At 39.5% G+C, this 22,533-nt stretch overlaps 1 protein-coding gene across 3 annotated transcripts in view; it reads right to left on the reverse strand.

The window, feature by feature from the left end:
- PLAG1 (pleiomorphic adenoma gene 1) overlaps positions 1-22,533 on the reverse strand; it is a 43,403-nt gene that overhangs the window by 14,899 nt on the left and 5,971 nt on the right. Inside the window, exon 2 of one of the 3 annotated variants that reach the window (XM_008590556.1) lies at positions 2,647-2,751. The exons of the other annotated variants lie outside the window; for them this stretch is intronic. The gene's annotated coding sequence lies outside the window, so the exon portion shown is untranslated. The remainder of the gene's footprint in view (positions 1-2,646; positions 2,752-22,533) is intronic. 3 annotated transcript variants of the gene reach the window in all.

The following is a 22,533-nucleotide window of genomic DNA, read 5'->3' on the forward strand; positions in this document are numbered from 1 at the left end:
GTTTGTTTTTTTTTTGTATAAAACATTTCCAAAATATTGGTGATCTGGCTATTATGATAAAGCAGGTAGCTCACAGGTCAGCTCTATTAGAGAATTGCATATATCCCAAACTGTGATGAGTTCTTTACCTTATTACCAGTAACCTCTTAAGTTTCTGAAGCTATAACAAAAATATTTGACAACTATAAAAATGTTAACATTGAAAGACCCTAAATGTTTGAAGGACATGCCTCCTTTCAAGTATGGTTAATTGCCTAATGCTATTAAAATCACAAAAACAGAATAATCCAGATTTCATGTTTGACCTCTCAAGCACCCATACTAAGCCTGTCTATAAATTCAAATGAAAAGGCAGACATCAGATGCGTTATAACAAAAGTGCTAAGAAAAGAAAGTTTTACTTAATTACAAAAGCTCATGCAGAGAATTAGTTTTAAGCCATCTCAAAGTAAAGTGCACTTTAAATATGGGCTTGTGCTGTGGTATGAGAGATATAAATGTTGTTAAATATATGTGCTGATGCTTGAGCAGCACTGAAAATGTAATGAAAACAGAATCCACATCCAGGTAAACGTCTGCACGTGCCCTCAGTCTGTACTCCCATGTGGCTGTCCAGGATAAAATCACTTCTGGAAACAACCACTTCTATTCATTCCCACACAGTTGACAGTGAATAGGATGTGATCTAGGCAAACCTGCCAAGTCAGCGGCCACGCTCTCCTCCACCTCCAGCTGGCACAATCAGAAGAGACTTGATATGTATATTCTTTCACTGATTCTACTAGAGTGAGAAAGAACTTGAAAACCTCACCTCTCTGAGCCTTTTATCCCTAATATGGACTGGAAAGCCATTCTTTGAAATGACCTGTTTGACCTCTCTCTCCTCTGGCAACAGTAAATTCATCTATAGGGAGACTATTATTCATCCCTGTATACCCAGCACCTGGTCAGTATCCTGGCATATAGTAGACATTTGATAAATATTTGTTGAATGAACTGTAGTTCCTTTAAGAGAATTTCACGAATCAAAGCTAGTAGGTAAATAAATATGTATCGGGGCTCCCGAAATCTCAAATCAGTTACAAAGCAAGCTCCCACAAAATTAAATGGTTAGTTTGTTTTGGCAGAGGGCTGGGAACTTAGGGGAGCAACAAAACCATTTGTGAGTCTATACTGCTCTGTGTCCCTGGGAGAAGCATCACCTGCTTCTGTGGGCCCCGAAAGCTAGGGGCACTGAGTATGTGTCACTCAGAGGCTCAATGAGCACGGAGACAAACCCAGGCAGCACTCAGCTGGCCTGGATTTTCAGAACATTTCTGCTTTCAAATGTTCTGTTTCATAGCTCCTTAAGCACACATAACCTGTATGGATCATGATTTATCACTGGAAATGATTTATCGTTGGAAAGCTCTATTGGAAAAAAAAAAAGAACAAAGTAAAATTCAAATCTTCAAAGAAGATGTTCTTCATGTGAAATTAAAATGTAAGGAGATGTTCAAAATGGAAAATTTTTGACTCATTACAGATACAAGAGAATCAAAAAGGAGAAAATCTGTATAAATGTGGTTTAAGTAAAAGTAAATTAATTCTTCCCTCTTTTTCTAGCTGCTAAAGAACAGCTTCACTAAAAACAAGTTTAAAAACGACAATGAAGTAGAAAAAGAATAAAACCTGTAGCACTAAAAAACCATTAACATCTTTTTATTTATTTAAAAAATATTTATTGTATACAGATGGCTAAAAACTTAGGCTAACTTGATTTTAATGCTTAACTTCCACAGAATGTTGTGCTTAACAGAAAATTTTAGCCAGATTAATTTCTGCACCTTTAATTTGATTGAAAAAGCTCTGTTCATACATACTGTGATGCCCTGTCTGGCTCTCAGCCCAAGTCCTCCTTTCCCCAGGGTTGGGGGCCCCTGTCTGTAGTCGGTGGAGAGTTTAGGAACAGAAACCCATCCCCTGGTACTTGCACAGTCACCTTTGCTTTTTCCAGTCTCCCTACGCTAGAGCTGAGGGTCCTGGCCTCTAAACCTCAACCCTGTTTTTGAGGTCCTTCTGACACACTTACCTGGTGCCAAATCCGTGTGTGCCTGGATTTTCAAGTATTGCTACCCCTTGATTCTCTGCCATTGAGCTGCAGCTACAGTTTGGGAAATCTAGATGCTTGTACATGTCCTCTTCCCAACAATGCTAGCAAATTGCTCTTGCTACACAGGGTTCCTTATTCTAGCATCTGCCCCACACCAGTGAGCAGATCTAGCCCCCCTCTCTTTCCAGCAGACAGAAAAAGATATAGTGGCAACATGGGATAGTCTATCACTCGGAGAAAGATTCAAAGAAAGAAGAGCTTAAGAGTTCATCTGTAGCTATCTGGGGAACAATAAGCTTTTACAACACTACGAATTTTGTGCACAGGGGAAGGAACACTGCTCCTTGCTAGTACTTCAAACATTCCATTATACCTTAACTATTAATGAAGTCCTGACGATCACAATACATATTGATGATCCCTAAGATGGTAAGTGGCATGCTTATTATGTGGCATGCTTTTCAAAGCTTTTAATATTATATCTTACATTAGTTAGGAATGGAAATAATTGATCACTTTGAAAGTCATGCCATATAATGATAAAAGCCACCTACCTGAGGCTCTGCTCCAAATTCTAGCAAAGCAACCTTATCAACAGACTGTCACAGAATGAGGCATTCTGGGTGCCAAATACAGCCAAGGCAGCACCAAGAGGAAACCTAAAAAGAAAAGAAGAGTTAGTTTGAAATTCCAAAAGTCAGGCCCAAATTGGTTAATGGCATATGAACCAAATTGTGTTTTATTCATTATCACTTATTCATATTCTTTGTACTTTATTGAAAAATCTACCTTAAATCCTGTTAGAAACACATGTTAAACAAATAAAATATTTATAGTACAGTACATTGTAAAATCAAAAGTAAACAAATCAATATCCCTACGTTTATGTATTTTCTCTCTGAAGCTCAGTTATCTAGATTTATATTTTTATGCAGTAAAATTATTATTCCAAGTTTATTGCCATTTCTCAAATTTGCTGCTTATTTTCTTTATTTATATTATAAACACATCCATTATCCTCTCTGTAACACAGTTTTCAGAAAAACCTTTTGTGGTGTCTGTCTTGTTCTGAACAATGGCTGTGGGAGAAATTCTGCCCCATGAGTGCTTTCCTCGGTCAGAGACCAGGCCATCTGTGCAGAGAAAGGTGGCAACTACTGAGCACCCCAGAGCAGAGGCAGAATAGGGAGCCAGGGACAACTTTTGAGCTCCTGAGTTGGTCTTTATGATGTGACTATTACTTGTTTCCAAGTCAATTCCCAGGGGCAATTCAATCTACAACAACATACAGTGAAAAACCAAAACATATTCTGAAGTATTCAACGTTCTGAGTCATCCTCAGCATCCTTCTTTTGGTGCAGATTATGAAGACTGACCTCTATGGGCATTAACCAAGAGAGAAAAGAAATGCCAGGTGTTCTATGCAGAAAATCACCTGCTTCATTTACCTACACCAGAGAGTCAATGCTTAATTCTATGTGGTTACCACTCTATTAAGATAAATATCTGACACTGATGTTATAAACATTACCGACACCTATTATATACGGTTCCAACTTGAATTTATTGTGGGTGTAGACAGATACAATCCCTGTTCTCTAGGAGTGCACAAGCTAGGTGTGGCTGTGGAATATTCTGTATACCTTTTGTGAAGTTAAAAAATACGTACAACTGTTAAATAAAACCTGCCATAAGGTGGTATTAGAGTGACAAATTAACAGTTACAAACAATATTATAAAGTATAAACAAGTACCTTAGAAGGTCAAAAAAGGAAAAGAATTCTATGGATTTTTGATGATTTTTGCCATGAAGAATGTACAATTAAGAAAGGTTAAGAATAAAAAATGTATGTGTGGTCGTGAGGGGGAGGGTGAGCATGACAGCCAGAAGAACTCAGAGGTTAGAACCAGATTATTACAGAGTCTAAGATGGCCTCTGGCTATTGTGTAATTTACAGTCATTGTAGGGATTCAAATAAGAAAAGTACACTGAAGCCCAAATGGTCTGGACATTTGACACTCACGTACTCATGATAGGAAGTGGGCAATTTTAAAACACTGAATGGATCAAAAGTGCAGAGAACAAGCACCTGGGGAGTAGGGGGAAGGGGAGCGGGGTGCTTGTTGAATTAGACACAGAAGATGTGTTCTGGAGTTGTCCAAGGCAGAGTTGACACCAGCAAAAATAAGATTTCCTAGAAGAAAGGCCACTTACATGCCTGACAATATTAACAAAAAGAGATAAGGGAAAGGAAGACAAAGATAGTTGAACAGCCTACATGCACAGAATGGACAATCAAACCAGATAATGGTTTACTCATGTTGGAGCCTAATGACCATCACTGAGACAAAACCAGGTAATCAAAGGAGACCAGGAGGTAGAGACTGAACTTCAAGGATAAAGAAGAAAAAGGTGGCAAAAACCTCAAAAAGGTAAAGCTGCTAAGAGCTACAGAATCACCCCACAATTCCTGCATAGTGTTCACCACTTAGGAATGAAGACACCAAACTTCAGCAGGGAAGAGTGTGAGGTGGGGTGAGGTGAGAAGGAGAGAAAGGGGGAGAAACATGTAAATGAGGATAGTTAGTTGGGTGCTAGGGAATGACTTCCAGCAAAAGGATGCTTTCTGTCAAAGAGCTTTGACCCTAAAGAAAAGAAAAAAAGGGAGGATGGTAGCTAAAAGAGAACTTAGGACCAGGTGGGAGAGAGAAGCGGGTGAGAGAGAGAGAAGAGAATGTTTTTGTGCTGAGGATAAAGAGGTGGGGAAGAAAATGAAGCACTCTTAATGAAACAGGGCAGAACAGGATCCAGAGAAGGAGGAGAGGCTTTTGTCTTGGATAAGAGGCTTTTTTACTGACCTAGGAGGGATCTAGGAGGGTACTTCAAAAAGTTCATGGAAAGATTAGTATGATCTTTTAATTCTATTTTTCCATGAACTTTTTGAAGTACCCTTGTATGTTCATCCTGATAAGTCTTTTGGTCACAGAGGCAAGAAATGCCAGGAATTTGCTCACTGTGGCCAGTGCTGAGAAGAAGGGTCCTATGTCTGGTAAGAATGAGAGAGGAGCAAGGCACTTGGCCAGGGAAAAAATAGCCATGGGGGGGAGGGGTGTGTCCAGGGACATCCTCGAAGGTTTTACAAAAACAAACAAAAACTTGCCATAAAGGATTAAATCTCTTAGTTATTGCCGGTGGGAAGGTAAACTGTTGAAAGTTTTCTGGAATACACTGTAGAAATATGTAATCAAAGCTTTTCAAACGTTTGTATTTTGACCTGATAATTCATTTCTAGAAATTTAAGCAAAAAATGAGAGAAAAAAGATTTAAATATAAAGACATTCAAAGTATATTTTAAGAATAAAAACTGACAATGTCTAGAATAACTATGCAAACACTAAAAACCATGCAGTTGAAGAATATTAAATCAGATGCAAAAGAACAGTTAAAGAATATTGAATCACATGGAAAAACAGGCATAATAATTTTTTAAAAAACAGGACACAGAATAAGTGTCTATACTATGACTCCAATTTTCTAAAGTATGCACTTCAAACTAAACTATGCCACTGCTCCCCCCCCCACTAATGTACCTATGAGAGTTATAAACAAAAGATTTGTAAGGTATAGGCTTTATACTTTTCTGTACTACACAAATATATTACTTTTATAATTAGGAAAAATTATTTGATCAGAGAGAATGTCTTTTTTTCTTTTTTTTTTGACCAATAAGGGGATCGCAACCCTCGGCATGGTGTGGTCTGTACCACGCTCAGCCAGTGAGCACACAGGCCATCCCTATATAGGATCTGAACCTGCGGCCTTGGCCCTACCAGCGCCGCACTCTCCAGAGTGAGCAATAGGGCCGGCCCAGAACGTCTTTTTTTCAACAAATGCTGGTGGAAAAGTTTGATGTTCATCTACCAGAAAATGAACTTCAAACCATATCTCATATCATATACAAAACTTAACTCTAAGGGGACCATAGGCCTAAACATAAAACCTAAAACTATAAAACTTCTAGAAAAAAACACAGAAACAATCTCTGTGACATTCAGTTAGTCAAAAGTTCCTTAGTTACACCACCAAAAGCACAACTCATAAAATAACAAATTGATGAACTGAATTTCATGTAAATTTTAAAATGTTCTTCAAAAGACAATGTAAGGGAATGAAAAGACAAGCCACTAGAAGACCAGAACAAAATCTTTGCATAAGTTGTATATCTGATAAAGAACTTGTACCCAGAATAAAGAACTCCTAAAACTCAACAATAAGAAAACAAACAGAGGTTCCGGTCAAGATGGCAGAACAGATGGTCCCTAGCGTCCCTCTCTCCCACAAATCAACCAATTTACAATTATAAAAATGTAACATCAGCCAAGCTTGGGCTGCTGGAGCTTAGGGGAAGAGGAGGAGAGACCTACAGAGTTCATGAAGGCGGAAGAAACCACGATGAGAGAAAGAAAAAAATGCTTGGAGTGTTTTGGGATGCAGCCACTTTAAGGTTGGAACTGCTGAGTGCATGGAGCAGGAGCCAGCAGAAACTACAGCTGTGCCCTTCTGATGGAGTTACATGGAGGCAGCAGAGGAGAAGAGGACCTTTGTGGTCCCCAGGACAGCAAGACCACTAATAGGGTTCCTGTGGACCCATGCAGGAGGAGCCAGAACAACTGAAAAAGAGGAACCATTCAGAGGCTGGGGAGCCATCGGAGGCCGGTGAGTCATTGAAAGGGACCAGTGCAGGGCCTGTCCCATGGGAAGTGTTTGGAGCATGGGTGGTAGGGGAGACAAGCCCACTGGGAGAACACTGGGACACAGGAAGGACAGCCGATTCACCCCCCAATCAGCACAGGACCACTCAGAGGAGACTGGTTGGGAATGCAGAATTGCATGGGGTGCAGTTTGATGAAAAAACTCAGGCCCAGATCAGAGTTTCTACACAACCCAGGTGCACCGAGTCTCTGGAGAGCCAGAAGTACCTATAAGGTCAACCATTAAACCCTGAGCTGCACAAAAACCTTCCCTAGGGAAAAAGCAGTAAAGCAGCAATTTAGCTCAACCACAGAGCTCAAGTACTGGTTCCCACAGGAAGTTCCCCTGTGTTAGAAGTAAGCAAAGGACAAAAAATTAATTCTGGTCCCAGCACTCTACCAGTACCTTGGGGCCCACCAGGGGAAATGAGGCATGGAGCCGGGGACAGAACCCCTGCCTACAACCACTCACACCACCAGTGCCTCGGGGCCTGCCTGGGAACCCGAGGCTTGGAGCTGGGGACTGGACCCCACTCCCACATCCAGGCACAGTGCCAGCACCTCGGGTACTGCCCAGGGGCCCAGGGCATGCAGCCAGGGACTGGACCCCCTGCCCACAACCAGGCACACCATGCCAGTGCCACGGGGCCTGCCTGGGGACCTGATGCATGGAGCCAGGACCAGACACTCCCCAAAACCAGGCACACTGCCAACACCAAGGAGCATGCCAAAAACATCACCTCCATGTGGGTGGCCCATCAAGCCACCACAATAACCATGGCTGCCATGAAAGCGGCTAGATGCCACAAACACCATGCAGATGGTCTGCCAGCCACTGGAGTGCATTGACACAAGGAGAGTCACCAGCAGAGATAAAGAAAAGAAGAGGATGTCTCTCCACATAGCCCATTTCAGAGTGACAGAAGAAGCATCTGTTCTATGATAATATTGGGGGACCTGATCACACCTCTCAGCATTGGACAGATCATCTAGGCAACAAATCAACAGAGTAATCATTATTCTTTCAGAAGGAGAGAAGAAATCTAGGGTAATTCGAGGGGGGAAGGAGAGAGATTAGACAAGGGGCATAAAGAATAATTATGATTTGTAACAATATATATGTTAGTAATATTGATTTGATCAACATATCTCAATGTCGAACCCCCAAAATATATATAATCAATTCTGATTCAATAAAAATAAATAAATAAAAAACCCAATTGAGAAAAATGAACAAAACATGTGAAGAGACATTTCGCCAATGAAAATATACAGATGGCAAAAAAGTGCATGAAAAGATACTCAACATCCTTGGTCATTAGGGAAATGCAAATTAATATCACATGCAATAATGCTATCCACCCATTAGAATGACCAAAATTAAAAAGACTGAATCTGACTGTATCAAGTGCTCGTAAGGATAGGAGGCAAATGAAATTCCTATCCACCATGGACACGAGGGTAAAAATGGTATGATTATTTTGGTAAACAATTTCTCAGTTTCTTAAAGTTAAACATGTGCCTACCATATGACACAGCCATTTCACATCTATGTATTTATTTACTCAAGAGATATAAAAACATATGTCTTCACAAACACCTGTACATGAATATTCACAGCAGTTTTGTCTGTAACAGTCAGAATTAGATACAACCCAAATGTCCATCAATGTGTGAATGGATAAAGTTGCAGCAGGTTCATATAATAGGCATTAGAAAGGAATGAACTATTGATACATGCAGTAACATGGAGGAACCTCAAAATAATTACACTGAATGAAAAAAGTCAGGCAAATAAAAGATGTATATTGCATGATTCCTTTTATATAAAAGTCTAGGAAATGCAAACTAGTGACAGGAAGCAGATCAGCGGTTATGTGGGGACAGGAGGTAAGATAAGGAGGGATCAGTCACAAAAGGACATGAGCAAACTTTTGGGAATGATGGCTATGTTCATTACGCTGATCGTGGTTATGGTTTCAGGAATGGATACATACGTCACAATTGGGCAAACTGTATGCTTTACATATGTGCAATTTATAAAACATCAATTATACCTCAATAAAGCTGTAAAAAAATACAAAAATTGGTAAAGTTTTCATACTGAAAAAAACAAAATTGATGAGGATGAGAAACAAATCTTCACATGAATATACTGAATTATAAAAAGAAAACTTTTTTTTTTCCTTTTTGTCAAAAAGAAAACTTTGTGAACTGATAAACTAAAATCTTTTAGAAGGGCATAACTCGAAATGACTAAAATCTTTTCTTCCCAAACAGAGGGTGGAAAAAAGATGAGAGGAATATTGGCTTAAATGTGAGTTGCTTTCAATCCCTACTAAGAAGGATGCATATCTACGCGTTTTTAAAGCCACATTCTCAGCTGTCGAACTTGGAGGAAGCCAGTGCAAATCACCTGTTGCTTTACAGACTACATGATTTAAAGGCTCCAGGAATACACTCTCTAACTGGAACTGACACCTACAGATAATAAATAGTCTGGGATAGGTTCCATTTATCAAATTCCAAAGGAAGTACCCACTGAAGTGTTTCAGCTCAGCCTCTGTGCAGCCCTTTTAGATACATTCATTAGCAGTAGCCGTAAAAACAAAGAAATGTCATGCTAATTGGTAGACCTGCATTTGATTAATTCAATAAAATAAACGAAGTGATACTGGAGCCAAGATAACAAAAGACAAGTATCAGCCAAGCATGGGCAGGTATTCCAGGCACCGGGAGTCAGAAAGCTGTATGGTGGGTCTGGATCACTTCAGGCGATTTGCTATTCTTGGAGCAAAGGGATAGACTGGAGCTATGAGACTGGTGTTGGGTGGAGAAGCCTCATGTGAATCATATTAACAGGAGCTGAAACTTTTAAAATTACTCTGATAATTTACAAATTACCCTAAATGTAGGTACCCATACAACTTGCTCCCCCCACTCCTGCATCCAGTCCCATTTTTATATTATTCACAAAACAACCAATCTTTGTGAACCTTTGTTGCTTTCTGTAACAGCACGAAGTGGTGATTCTCCTTTCAATTTCTATTCCAGTTAGCATTTTTAGAAAGAAACCTGACCTTCCTAAATTACAAACTCACTTAGTCCTTTGCGGTGTTTGCTGACAGGTAATTAAGTAAACGGTGCTCAAACCCATCAGTATGAAGCCCCAGGTCCTACTTCTTGAAGTTTCAGTACCGGGACATGGGGCAGTCCCTTCCCCACTGCAGGACATACTCTTCAGTTTGCCCTGTACCCCTGGTCCTCTTCCCTACTGGTCTGTGTTATATCTCTTTCCATAATCTCAGGCAGTACAGTTCTGGAAATTTCCTTTGAAACTATGACTCAGAGAGGACCTCAAAACACAAACCCTTACCCTGACTCAGAGAATCAGAACTGGGTTTAAATCCTGTCTGACTCTCACTATCAGTGTAACTTTGGACAATTTATTTAATCTTTCTTCAGCATTTCCCCCTGCAAGATGGGAATAAATACCATGCAGTACTGTGAGAAGGAAAGTTTCTGGCATCTTTCTGAGGGCTGGAAATGCGAAGCTACTGTATTCAGTGTGTTACTCAGATATAAGTACTGTCCCAAAATGGCCTGATGTGGGCTTCAAAAATAAGGATTCCCCCACTGTCCCCAGGTTCTCATACAGAATCAAGAGTCAACCAAATCTCTGAAGGACACACAATGGGAATACTTCATGTGGAGAAGACTACACACTCATATACAATGTGAGATTTATATTAAAAGTGATATTTGGTGAAGAAGCATACTTTAGATCTCATTTCTGTGACACAGGCAGGGTGCATCTTAAATTTTAGGGTGGTTGTGGTCAAAAATAAGCCCAAATCACAGCTAAAATAAAACTAATCTGTCTGGCCAGTTAGCTCTGTTTGTTAGAATGTGGTGTTTAAAACACCAAGGTCAAGGGCTTGGATTCCCGCCCAAAAAGATAAAACTGATCCATGCGGTGCCCACAGTCATTTTGCATGTTAACTGAATGGTAATTTGGGTAATATGTGATTATTGAGTATCCAGAAAGGGACTGACCCCTGCTTGTGGCCTAACTGTGGTTGATAAAAGATTATAATGCATCTGTGAAAATATTATGATTACTAAAAATCAGAGAAAACAGCTACATGTTAGAAAAAAATCTACTGTATAGGCAAAATTCCGCACTGTGAATTCTACAATATGGGAATGTCTCTTTCACACAGCCTCTCAAGTTAATCCCCTGTCCGCATCCTCCTGAAACCGAAGCAAGGGTTGGCAAGAGGTGCATGGAACTGAATCTCATCTTGCAGAGCCAAGCTAGTGGAGGGATTAGGTAGGGAGAGAAAGCATAAAAAGGAGACAGGGATCCCATACTGGAAAAAAAATGAGTACTCAACTGAGATTCATAAAAGGGTTGGCAAGAGGTGCATGGAACTGAATCTCATCTTGCAGAGCCAAGCTAGTGGAGGGATTAGGTAGGGAGAGAAGACATAAAAAGGAGACAGGGATCCCATACTGGAAAAAAAATGAGTACTCAACTGAGATTCATACCACAAAGAGGGCTGCTCTAACAGTAAATTCTCATAACGTTAAAACAAGCAATGTGTGATATTAATGTTTCTAAATTATTATACTTGTATTATTTTTGCACTCTTGCTTACCCCTTGGAGAAGAAATGTTTCCAAACAATAGATGTAATTTTAACTAAGTAAATTTATATTAGGCCCACCTTATCATCATAAAGGAATAAGTGACACACAGACCTGAGTATGTTCTTCTCCATGTACTGCACATTACTTGTGCAATATTGGACATAATTTTTGACCTTTCTGAACCTCAATATTTTTAACTGGAAAGAGAATATAGCCAATTCTTGGTTAACCAGGTAACTGGGAAGTAGGGGAGAACACCAAGGATAATCATGGCTAAAACAAAATCATCACTGCGATACACTGACCAGTGGTCCTTCTGCTTGTTAAACTGAAGCAGGTTTGGATAATATAAAACTATGGATTGATCCATGCTGGTGGAGAGGGGAAAAGAAGACTTCAGAAGTAACAAAAAACTGCAAAGTAATTCTTGGTTCTGTCTCCAATATCTTCAGTTGGGTCCCAGTAAAGGCTGCAGAATATAAGCGAGGGCAGAGCAGAGATCGTGCTCCACCCAATACTTACAACAGTGGACGCACACTGGAAGCACTCATGTGTTTGCTGAATGAATAGAAGGAAGAAGGGAAGAGAAGAAGGGAAGGAGAGAAGCTTTCCACCTTGTTGGCCAAATGGATCTGTGGAAGAAAGATGCCAAATCTATCTGATTAACTCTGTGAATGACTGGGAATTGACAGAATGCTTCAAATTTGAAAATTCTCTTGGATTTCCCTTGAGTATATCCAGCAATCAAGAAGACACTGTTCTTTTTCTTGACTTGGCCCACCCTCGACAGATACGAGGACACTGCAGTCACTGTGCCATCTTGTGGTCATGTCTAGAAAGTTCGTCTTCCTCAATAGACCAGTACAGTCTATTTATCTTTAAGACCAAACTTACAGATAAATAAATATCATTTAATTTAACTATCAAGGTATCATAGAGAACACAAAGATTAATCACTCATCAGTTCTACCAAATCATAACAGGCCCTGGATTCACACTGTCATTTCAGGTCTACTCTACACGTGCAACTTCTAGATCAGTAACATCATTGTCCCCAGTCATCTGGGAGTCCAGGCAAAGAAAGGGCAAGAGGAGAGGATTCTTCCAGGGCTGGGAGCAGGAAGGCAGGTATAGAGGGGTGATGGAGTGGAACATCCTAGGGCATGACCAAGAGCCAGCTATGGTGGCAGGGAGCGAGTGAGACCACAGGGAAGCACAGAGCAAGAGTAAAGGAGGTGCTGAAAGCAACCGTCATGGTAAGAGACAAGAGGAGGTCAGCAGAAGCAAGGCAGTAAGCGATATGAGACTCTGGTCAGCAAGGGCCACATTATGATTCAAGTTCACAGGGGTGGAGAGGTTTCAAGTGATGATGGCACATTGCAAACCATTATGCAAATATGAGGTATTTTTAGTATGTACTGTAATTTCACAGCATTTTATGACTTTTGAATTGTCCTAACACTTCAGATTTCTCAACTGACATCCCTCAGATAGTTAATACTTAAAGGTACTAAAAGAGGTGCCAATTTGAATCCTTATTTTTTTAAAAAGGTGAGTTACTGGGTAATATGAATAATTACTCCCTTAATTTATGTGCTTTGCAAATTCCAGTTAATTCAGTTTGGGAGGTGAGTTACCCCTTCCCCCAACCTTAACATGAACTTGTGGTATTAATACACAGTCATCTTTCACTTGTCCAGCAACATCAATGATCTAAAACACAGGGGGAAACAACAGAAAGGAAGAGCAGTTTCTGAACAGCCAAAGTAGATGTTAGAAATCCACACACATCATGTGCTTTATTATACCTTGTATGCACAAGGTATGGTGGCATACAATGACTGGGCAATTTTTTAACTCTAATAAGAGTGTTGAATAAATGAGTGCAGCAAGATCAAGGAACCGTGTCAGGTGTGAGGTAGGAGAATATGGTGGCTTGTGGAGGCAACGGGTGCACGGCAGTGGGAGGGACCCAAGTCATGGAGCAGCAGACCCAGCACCAGGGATAGCACCTGCTGGACTTGACAGTGGAACGTGTGTATATGAACACGAGTGTGCAGCAGGGGCTGTCATGGGGACCTGTGCCAAAGCCGCTTCAGTGGAATGGTAGGGTGGGAGCATGAAGTGTGTGGTTTGGGAAAGGAGGTGAAGATGTGAAGGCCTGTAGGAGACAGAGAATGATGAGTTGGAAATGGCACAGTCAAGGAAAGGCTTTGAACAGTGTTGGTCTGGAGTATCTTAAACATTTCTGCTGGCTGAAGAGAAGCAGCCAGTGTGGCCAAATACAAATCCGTATTCAATGGGACAGAGAAAGAGATGAGGAGCCGGGGGTAGGAGAACAGGGCTTCTCAGAAGCCAAGAAAAGTAGGGGCTAAGGTGTAAATAAGGTTGGTGGTCAGGCAATAGGCTGTGGACAGAGCATATCTGATAGACTCCATTTTCTCAGTGAACTTAGGGTAACGCTACTTAACTATTAGAGATTCTATTTCTATTAGAGAACTGTTATCATCGTTTTCATTACTAGCTAGAATTTCATAGAATAGAGTAGACAGGGTTTTTAGAAAACAAGAACTATTTGAGCACTTAAATAAACCAGGTACTATGCTACGAACTTTTTTCATGCTTTATCTCATTTAATGCTTAGTTACTTAAATTCTCTGTGCCTCATTTTCTCTCTCTGTGATCAGGGGATAATCAGAGTACCCATTACTAGGGAGCTGTCACAAGAATTCAAGATGTCACTATGTATGTGTAAGTGAGCACTACGAACAGCAAGCACAGAGCAAGCACTTCACAATGCCAGGTAACACTATTATTCCAGAGAAGGGAGGTAACATCCCAGCCCACTGGGTTGGTAAGAGTGCACATTCCCTGCCCTCTTCACAGAAGCTACCAGCCTCCTTGGACCAGCGGGGGAGAACATGCAGGGGACAGGTGACCAGAGAGACTGGCGCAGGGTGATGGTGGAGCCAGCGCCAGGTGTCAGGGACAGGTGAAGGCTGCAGGTGGTAGGACAGAAATCCGTACCGAGCAGCTGGGGAAGGTGCTGAGCAGGTTCCCCTGCCTGAAGCCATCTCAGTCCAACTCCAAGGAGGCAGGGAATCCTGGAGCCAGGCACGTTTGGCTTCTTGTGGGGAACGAGAGACAGTGCAAGTTGGGAGGGAGCCAGCTGCCAAGGAGCTCTGGGTTAGTGAAAAGACAGGATCCAAGACTGGCAACAGGAGTCTCTCCTTTGAACTGTTATAGCTCCCAATGCTTAAATCTCACAAAACTTTCTGAGTGCTTTCTGTGTGCAGGTGAGGGATGATATCGAGATAAATAAGACCTAGTCCCAAGGATGTGGGGGAAAGACACACCCAACTGGGAGGCAAGGCACACTGTGGCTTGTGTGCCATAACAGAGGTGCTGCAAGAGGACTTTGGGAGCACAGAATTACTGCGGAGTTGGTACGAAAGGATGTTGTCTAGGGAGAAGTGGGAAAAGAGAATCCCAAGTTGAAGGACACCGGGGAGCCAAAGGCATGGTGATTGAAAGTGTTAGTGTTTCTGGTAATAACCTATCGTGCTGGTTGAACCAAAGGATTCTTAATCTATTGTCATGCTCTCAAGATGGTTGTGACTCATATGTACATGATAGTCTGAGAAAAAACCTTCCACATGAATATATGATAGCTACACTGCACACTTTTAGTATTTTAATTAGAGCAAAAGGAATGTGGTGTGATCTTCTGTGTGACATGAAGAGGACAGACTGGAGGTACCTTGTCAAGGTACCTTCAGTGGACAAGCGTTGACTTCCACTTACAGGCCGTCTCTCTCTGGCAAAACCCAGCGGGGGCATCAGAACACATCAGCGGACTGAACAGCACTGTGAGCATTTCTCAGCTTGTCACTGGTCGATGATGCAGATACCAGAGTAGGAGTGAGTGTCTCTCCCCACCTTCCCACAGTGAGAGCATATTTCCCCTCACATCCTGGTGTGAGTGTGTCCCCGCCCCCCACAGTGGGAGTGAGTGTGTCTCCCCTTACATTCTGGTGTGAATGCATCTCTGCCCCCCTAACCCCAGGTGCAGTGAGTGTGTCTTCCCCCATAGTGGGAGTTAGTGCATCTCCCCTGACATCCTGGTGTGTGTGTTCCCCCTTCCACTAGTCTCAGGGGGCTGTGCTTTCCAGGTATTCCCTCTTACTCCCTTCACACCACCTGTCACAATCTGAGGGAACTCTGCTTACTGTCTGTCTCCTTTGCTCAACAAGGGTGGGGCCTGGCTTAGCACCTGGCACTGTACTGTGACCAGTGGCAGGCACCTTGCAAAGTTTGCTGAATGAGGAAAGGTGTCTTGTCCACAGATATGGCGATACTGGCATAAAGAGAAAATGAGGCATAGCAGCCCAAGAGAGAGGCAGAGACTGAGGCTTTATTAGCACAAAGCTGCAAGCCAAAGGTACTGCAAGAGTGGGAGCTGGTGCCCAGGGAAGGTGTCCACTGAGAGGAGAAGTGAAACAGGGAACCCTGTGAACCCTGGGAAATGCCAAAGTACTGGTGATCAGGGACAGGTGGAAGAATGCGCTCCATCAAAGGAAAGTGCAAAGAAAGTGCCAGAGAAAGAGCAGCAAAGTGCACAAACCACAAACTGAGTGGAGTATGGCAGAAAGTCCAAGTGGGAAGAAAATGGAAAAGATGCCACTAGATAGGCATCTGGAGGGCTGTTGATGGATATTCTCTTCAAATGTAGATTCAAAAGGATAGGGCAGGATGGTTAAAGAGTAAGGGGGGATGAAGGAAACAGAGATTTCACAAAGATCTCTCTTTCGGGAAGTTTGGTACCGATGCGGGGAGAAAGATACTTGAGGGGGTAGGATGAGGGTCTTGTATTTTGTTTTGTTTTTTTGATGGGGGAAGAAGATTTGAGCATTCTTTGCAGGTGGAGAGGAAGAGATGGGAATTCCAAGATGGGAGGGGGAGAGGGGCCAGAGCAGGCCCAGCAGCCTTGGGCTCCAGCCTTCCCAGCTAGACCAACTCTCCTTGGGGCACGGCAGAGCCTTGGACCCCTGTCTTCCCCTCCAAGAAGGCTGGACACCATTACAGAGGAACCCAAAGGGAAAGAGGGCACTGACGGCCCCAGTCTTCCCTGGGAACCAGGCAAGACAGCTGGTGAGAGAGTAGGGGAAAGAGGGCTTCAAGAAACCGTTAAGCATTGAGGAATGAGCAAGAGGACTGAGAAGGGAGACACAGGTAAGAAAGTGGCTTTACACCATTTACAGACCCAGCTTTGAATCTCAGCAGGTCCTTCACTGGACAGAATAAAACTCCTTCAGTGTGGTATCTGGGAACCCATACCTCCTGGCTCGTCTCCCTTTCCAGCCTTCTCTGCCACCACTCTGCTCACTCCTGGCACCCTATACTCAGCAACAGGAGAGAACCCAATGTGTGTTACACGTCTCTACAACAGAAGATTAAAACTATAATTGAAGTTCCAACTGAATGTAGAAGAGGGGTTTTAGTGACTGGGGCAGGGGGAAAGAATGGTAGGGCCATTCATAAAATTAGTAAAGTCTGAATTGCTGATTTTAGGAATGTTGAGAGTTTGAGATGCCAATCATCCATCCAGGTGGCTATGGCGAAGAGGCACTTGAAAATAGATATCCAGAACTTGCTAATGAGAGCAGACCTACTGATAAAGACCTGAGTCATGTGCATGGCAGTGGACACCACTTCAAATATGGATCATGTTCACATTTCTGTAACTAATTTCACATCCAGTGATTCAATGTATTCTGAATTCTGAATTGACTTAATTTCCCCAACTCATCCTTCCCTGCTCAAAAAGCAGCAATGCCTACAAAAAAAAAAAAAAAAAGCTACATACAGTATATAGCACAAATTCCTCAGGCTGGCAATCAAGGTTTTTCACAATCAGGCCTCAGCATTCCTTTTTAGTCTTCCCTTGCACTGTTCCCTTACAAACCATCCTCTCTAGTTAGACTGGTCTTGGTGGCTGTAACAAAAAGTACATTTCTCCCTCCTAACCTCTGCTGAAACCATTCCTTTCACCTGAAAGTCCTGTCTTCTTTCCACCTATTCCTAGCCTATCTCAAGCTCCACCTCCCTAGAATACCTATAGTTTTTCCTGTCTGTACCATTCATTTGACATTTTAAAATACACTGCTTTGTGATCTCTTTTGTACATTAACCCATTACCCAAAAGGCATAAGAGAAAAGTCAAGGAAAAAGTAGGAGACAAATGTAAGTACCCTAAGAGTGACATGAAGTACGCTCCTCACTTCTGGCTTTCACTTGGAGCAAGAATAAATTTTTAATAAACAGGATGCAAAGTAAAAACAAACCATTTTCTGTCTCATTGTAGAAGATAATCAATGTCTGATAAAATACTACTCATCATTGTAAGTAGCAGCATGGTTCTCTGGAGTTGGGCACAGGCAAGAAACTTGGAGGGTGCAATGCCTTTTAAATCACATGGATAATCACTCAGTTTAAAATTCTGTGATTTTAGACAAGTCCTCACAACTCTCATATTGCTTTATGTATCAAAATAAGTTGAGTAGATCCAGTCTTATCTTATGGTTGCTATAAATAATGAAGATAATTTCTTAAAAAATTCTTTCTCTCAAGGTAATAATACTTCAATCCTGACTCAACAGTCACATTTCCCATATCAATCAAGTTTTTTTTTTTTTTTTTTAAAGTGGTATGTGTGTGCGTGTTGTGGGGGAGACACAAAGGAAGAAAGAGACATTTCTAAATCCCTCAAACCTGTGGAGATAATTACATGAGTAACAAAATGAAGAACCTGATTATAACTTGGAATTTTACAGTAATTGGGGCAATATCATATACTGTACTTTATTAAATTCTTTCAACAATCCTGTGTGGGAAGATTATTGGTGACATTTCATCTAAGAAATGAAAAAAATAAAATAAAGCAAAATAAACCAAACTAAGTTACCACATAGAATTACATTGTTTATTTAACGAAGACCATTCAAAAATTCACAAAGAAATTCTGATTCATTATTTTGAAATCAAATGGTTTTTGCTATAAATTTGTTCTAAAGCTAAAATTAATAAAACTGTACATATTTAAGATCCTTACTATGAAACTAGGTCTATATCTTAAAAAATCTCCTTTAACTTAGTAAGTTTATAATTCCCCCCCCAATTCCTATGTATAGCTTAAAATAAGTAGACATATGGCACTTTTTAACTTGAGTTACTTACTCAGCGTCAACTTTATACCTAAAAATTTTATTTTTACAACAAATTTATCATTTTGTAAATACATTAAATTCGATATGGACATAATTTAAGTTTACCCTAGCAAATTAATTTATAATAATTAGCTTCTATGGTCTGTCCATTCTAAAGACTGACTTGTATAAAGTAACAGAATTCCAATTTCTGAAATTATTGCTTCTTGCATACACATTATGCCTGCACTTCCCTTCTCATAAGATTGCCGTGAAAATTAAATGAGATAATAACAGGTAAAAGAAAAGACGGCTATCCAGCCAAAGTATTTTATTGCTGAATCATAGCATTATTATTCCAAATATTTTGAGTGATATAATTTAAAAGTCATGTTGGCTAAGTCATTCAGAGAATAATTTAACCAATCTAGTTAAGTTTCTTTTTCTTTTAAACAGAAACAATCTCTTTTTTTGTGCTCATTTTTGGTTTTGTTTTTACTAGGAAGAACTTTTAACCAAAACTTGGCCAAAAATAAAAAAAATCTTGAACCATCTCTCATCTTTAAAGGATTAGAGCTTCTGCTTTCTTATCTTTTACAAACCTAGATTCAGTACAGCATTAGACATAGAAGCAGAATATACCACAATACCTTTTATATTAATTTTGTTATGTATCCTCATTCTCCAGAAATAGTTTTAGATATTATTGCCTCATAATAAAGCACAGAAAATTAGTGCATGTAGCAGGGGCACTGCTATACACAGGGTGGCAGCACTGAGAACACAACAGAGGCAAACAGCAAGGACACTCGGAATGGCCCATGGAAGCACACAAGTGTGCCTGAAATCTGATTAGGAAAAAACTTCTTAGACACACGGGTATTTTGGTTTTAACTAAAAAATCCTTTTAATTCTGGCAGAGATCTCATGCATTGTAGAAAAGCTATTATGAGTCAGCCTCTGAATGGGATGAATTGCCCTTCTCTCGTAACAAACTTTCTCTTCCTCTTCCTGAACGGACAGATAAAAGGTGAGTATAATTCAATTCAAGCGCCACATCAGATCAAATGTTTAAATACAGCAATTGTATCTTTAGTATATATTTTAAAAACTAACCCAAGGTATGATTCAAAATGCTCCAAGAATTTCTTTTAAGAATAACAAGATCTCAGGAACAGCAATACTCTTATTAAACAGAAGTAGTTAGAGTTAAGAGTTTTAAAGTAACTGTTTGAATTAGGTTATAATGTCTACAAAGAAAGGCTTTTAAGGAAAACATCTGTAACAGTACTTTAAAAAACCTAAAATACCACTAAAAGTGTTAAATGCTCAATGATTAAAAATTTCAAATAGACATTCAAATGAGTACTAACCCATTCACTGCCACTTGTCTTTGAAAAATAACTAAAATAATGGAATATACCACAATCTTTGAAGTAATTTTGGCCATGCATTTGAAAAAACATTTTTGTTAACTGTCAAAGGATAGATCCTAGGAACTTCTGAGGACCACCAGACTTCTATATGTATTCACTTTGTTTGCAAACTTCTAGACACAAAAAATAGATTCAGATACAAAAACAACTCAATTAAAATTCTGTATATTTTTCAGCAGTAAATTAAGTTATTCAGTTAAATATCTGAAACCTACATTCTATTTCTAATTAAATCTATTACTTGATAGTTTACTTTCGTTTTGATTTGGGTAAACAATTACAGTATGACAATATGTCTTACATATAGCATCTTTTAAAATGTGATGTATGCCAAATTATTGCTGAGGAATATCTAATACCTTTTTCTTAAAAGTAAACTGGAGCAATTACACTAAAAGTTAAACCTGACACGTGTACTTTACACTGAGCATAGTTAAATCAGTTATCTGTTTGCATGACAGTAGCTCTGAGGATGCTCGAGTTTAATGAAGAAAAAAAAAAAAAAAGGTATAAATGTCACTAACTCCTGTTTGGTTTGCCCTATACTCACAGGTATTTTCCTTCCTTGAAACATTTTAAATTCTTTCAAATAAGAACTAGTGAGGCTGTTTCAACCACTCTTGGTATAATTAACCTATATTATATCTACTTCTATTTTAATGCTGAAGCCCTGTGAATTTGAATAGTGATTTTCAAATAAAATATTACTAAAATTAGAAAAGAAACATAACCTAGATTAAATTTTACTCAATTAAATTACTTCAGACAATAACAAATTAGCAAAACACATGAAAAACATTTTCTCAGATTTATTTAGAAAATAATTTTAAAAATATGAAGAAAGCAAGTTCATGTTTGAGATGTGGCTTCAAATCAGATATGCTGGTCATAGTAATATTTATATTCAAGGTCTTATTCACATATATAAAGTGACAACTCTCCCATAAACTGAAAATTCATAACAAATTTAGTTTTAAAGTAATGGAGTTAATTTCTCTTCTTTGGAGTAAAATAAAGAAATTACATTTATAAAATGCAAAAGTAGCTTAACAAAGGGAATGCAACTCCTATATAAAACAGTGTTTTCACTTCATTGCCTAAAGTTGGTAAAAATAAAACCTACTGATAACACTTTCAGGGTATGATGAAGAGTCATGTGGGTTCTATGTAATTCCAGCATTAAGACAGTACAAAAAAATAAAATCAAGTTACTGAGAAAATGTAGCAGACTCAAATTCAACTAGTGCTGCTTTGAACCTGCACACTTGAACTACCTTAAGCTTCCAGGTTCAACTTCTTAAAACTGTCCTGATCAAGAATTCAATAAATGTCTACTAAGGTATCTTCAAGGGAACAAAATTGATTATAACTTTCTAATTTTGCCTTTTGGCCAAAGGGGCTAAATTCTTCATTCTGTAACTGATTTCTAGTTTGTCTCCAAAAATGTACCCTACAGTTAAAGGCTCTAAAGTCTAACCACTGAATAAAGAGATATTATTTTTTAAAACGCCAGATAGCAGCCCTTTAGTTGTAGCATTTATTCTGAGAGTTAATAGTCTTATATTCAGAAACTAAAAGATAGTAAATCATAAATAATCAATATGCATGTGTGCAATTCCAATATTGGTTTGAGACAATAATTCAAATATTTAATAACTGAAAGTCTAAAATGAGGCTCTCACTCTCAAAAAGGAGAGTTCAAGATTCTGTCATTCACAATCTGTAGAGGATTCTGTCACCCTTTAAGAAAAGATGCCTCCTCCATTCTCAAAGTATTTTCTAATACTAAAGGCAACTTCTACTCCCAAACATAACACTAATAGGTTTAGATTCTCCTTCAGAAAATCAATGGCTAATTAATAAATGGCAAAGAAAAATTCCTTTAATCAGCAGCATACACCTAAAAATATTCCAGAAACTAAGAACTTTGTTGGTGAAATGTTCGTACCTTTATCTTGTGAAAAACTTTAAAAATGTTAAGTCTGTAAGAAATTATTTAAATTTCCCTTACAAAGTTCACAAAGCAAGCTGTTCTTAAACTGAGGTTTTAAAATTTATTTCATTAACTTAAAGGAAAGTTTTAAGCTTTCTCATGAACAATGAAGAAAATAATTTGCAATGGTTTCTAAGGTTCTCAAAATACATAGGTACAATTTAAATGATCTTTGAAATCTTTTTAAAAAATAGCAGAAAATGATTTTTTCTTATTAAAAAAAAAGAATTCCAAATAACCACTACAAATTATTCTTACAATTTAATTTAGTTTGATTTAAATCTAAGAAGATAAGGAGAAGAGGCTTCAAGGATCTATTTTTAAAAGGTGCTTATAAAAGTGACCATTTGCATTACAAATATTCTCTGATAGATCCCCCTAATTATCTCTCTCGTTTTTTTTA

The sequence above is a fragment of the Galeopterus variegatus genome, unplaced genomic scaffold, assembly GCF_000696425.1.
Source record: "Galeopterus variegatus unplaced genomic scaffold, G_variegatus-3.0.2 Scaffold6197, whole genome shotgun sequence".
In the NCBI taxonomy this organism is placed as follows: Eukaryota; Metazoa; Chordata; class Mammalia; order Dermoptera; family Cynocephalidae; genus Galeopterus; species Galeopterus variegatus.